The sequence below is a fragment of the Pavona decussata genome, unplaced genomic scaffold (assembly GCF_977016875.1).
Source record: "Pavona decussata unplaced genomic scaffold, jaPavDecu1.1 SCAFFOLD_31, whole genome shotgun sequence".
NCBI lineage: Eukaryota > Metazoa > Cnidaria > Anthozoa > Scleractinia > Agariciidae > Pavona > Pavona decussata.
The window spans coordinates 811079-813914 of NW_028145454.1; positions in this window are offsets into that span (position 1 = coordinate 811079).

A 2836-nucleotide genomic window follows, 5' to 3' on the forward strand; every position below is an offset into this window, starting at 1 on the left:
GCTGCTTGGAGGCGACGACGATAAAAAAATTAACAAGAATCTAACGAAAACATTCTTTCGTTCTGCACCGTTTTCGGACAACTGCTAATATATCACGCTGGTTCCTTCGTATGGATGTCTTTAATACGTACTCCTCGTTTAAATTGTACCTGGACTTTCGCTTTGTGGTTCCAGTCCCAAGGACTGGAGGCAGCTGTTTTTAATTATCAAGTTATTTTTTTTTATATACGATTAAAAAAAAGTTATTCGGTTGGCGTGTTGTTCCCTAAAAGTGGTGTAGAAAGCACTTATAGTGATTTCATTTCCGGGATTTAACTTTCGACTATATATACGGATTGTCAATTTGTTTCACTCGAACCAAGCATGCAGGAATCTATAACCTTTATATCGCCGTTTTTCCTTCGGTCAAACTGACTTGCTGGAATGTGAAGGGAGAGAGACAATTGCTCAGCAAGTCGCCCAGACTTTCTACACAGTTGCGTCGGATTTTCTCTAGCATGGCCTCCTCATTAATTATAAACGATCGCTTTCGCTTCTCAGCACGAACACTTTCATCGATTGTATGGGCGAATGAAGAAAAATTTCTGTTTAATCTCTCTAATTTTCTTGGCCAATTCTAAGTCGTTCTCGGTGAATCAGCTGGCTGTGAAGATGAGAAAGGTATGGTACTTCTCCAAGTTTACTTTACCGCAGTATGTCTCCTGGTCAGGGTAATTTGGGGTGCCTATGCCTGGTAAATACCAGAACTTAATGTTATGATTGGTCTGATGATCTTAATACGCATACGCAGTTGGTTTTAAGACCTTCGTGTTCTCTTTTGTTCGTTTCTATATAAGGGACAGAAAAGAATACAAGACAATTTTTTTTTGTAGACTAGAAGGATTTTCACTGCATACGATACATTTACTCTGTGGAATAGCTGTATTGACATGACTAGGCATTTTACGTAAGCTTAAATGAAGTCGGTAGCGGGCCAACGCCAGAAAAAGGCCACGAGAGAAAACTCCTTCCTGTGCTTTGACACGTAGACACATTCCGTGAATAACTTCATGCACATACATGGAAATTTAAATTGTTTGCTCAAAATGTTCCACTCGGTTTTACATTTCGTGATGCATTGCATGGGTTAAACTCAGGATGTAAAGCCTAAGTCGAAATTGAATCGTGATACGGTTCACTGGGAATCTTTCCAAACCTAAACGTATATATCCATCATTGACTCGAATGCCAACGAATATACGGGAAGAATTCTTAAAATGCGTCAACGTGTTAAGGGTCAATTATGACAAAACAATTCTCGAGTGCTTTTGGAAACGGGTGAGTGTGGAAGAAAGAGAATTATTTTAATTAGTTCGAGTCAACAACGTTTTACTGTAGCCAACTGCAATTCATAATTTCCAACGAACCAGAGCTAGCAGAGAATAGCGCCGCGAGTACAATTGTGTATGCAGAAAAATTCCCAGAAATGTAGTAATAGAGAGGTGTAAGTCACAATGTCCTCAACGACATTTCACGTGGCAATCTCCCAGGGAACGAGGTTGATCACGTGCCTCTCCGGCCTTTGGCCAGTCAGTTTTATGTAGTTAAGACTTTCATTCAAGCATACATTTTTTCTTTTGTCATGTCGCATTAGCCTCCCACGCAGTCGTTTTTAGGGGACTCGTATTACCTCCTCCCCACAAACGACTGCGTGGGAGGCTAGTCGCGAATGCCCTAGGGCTGAACTTCACGATATCACAGAATAAACTTGATTTTAGATGATTTAATATCACGGTTCACAGTTCTCAGGTACAGTGCTCCTTCACTCTCTCTAGGCAACTTTTCTTTAACTAAACTTCCTCATACAATACAATGTTAAACTAGCGATCTGCCAACAACGGTTTCCTGCTTCTAAGTTACTCGATCAAGCTGTTAATCAATATGAAAATACTTGGAACGTGTCCATCTTTGATTTCTGACTGTGATTGACATATAATCTAAATATCCTATTATCGCATGTTTCAAAAGGTATAAGTCACACAATCTCTGACATTCAGTTTTGAGTCGAACCAAATTCAGTTTCTTTAACAGTTTAATACCAGTTCGCATTATTTTTGCATGCAAGGAAGGTTCACAAACAACATTTTTACAATAATTAACGGTCACAGAACGCGATGCTTCAGACTACAAATCCTTCTCTTCGATAAATAGGTTTCCAGGATTTCTTACCAAAGTTCGGACTACTTCGCTTCCAAACGCTTTCCGGAGAAGAGAAACATTGTTTTCATGTAACAAGAGTTCCTGAAGCATGGTTAAGAACTGAAGGGGAGTGCGTTTGCTGCTGTTTGAAAGCGCGGAAATAAGAACGAGATACAACGAAACAGAGGAAATGGAGGAAAGAGGAGAGGGGGCAGAGGTTTTCTCTCTCCCCTTCCCTCCCCCGTCCTCCATTTTTTTCACTCTCGTCCCAATATCTGCGCGATCACAAAGCGAGAAAGGCACAAAATCATTTTACAGGATTGCTTAACTCACTCGTGAAAATTTCAGAACAAACAGAAACAAACTGAAACCTTTACGTCCTTTACTGATGATATTATACAGCTGACCGAATTTTGTTTTGGAAGAGCCTTTTAGTTTTCTGTTGAATGCGCAAAGCCAAGTTTGACTCGCAATTTTTGCCCCTCAAAATTTGTTTAATTTATTCATAAACGTTCATAAATGTATGTTCACTTCTTGCAACAACTTAGAGATAAGAGGCCAACGATAAATTATTGAAAAGGTAAATACAAAGTAAATGCAAAAACTGTTTTTCACTTAATTCATTAGCCCTACCTACAATATTTCAAACTTAACCCAC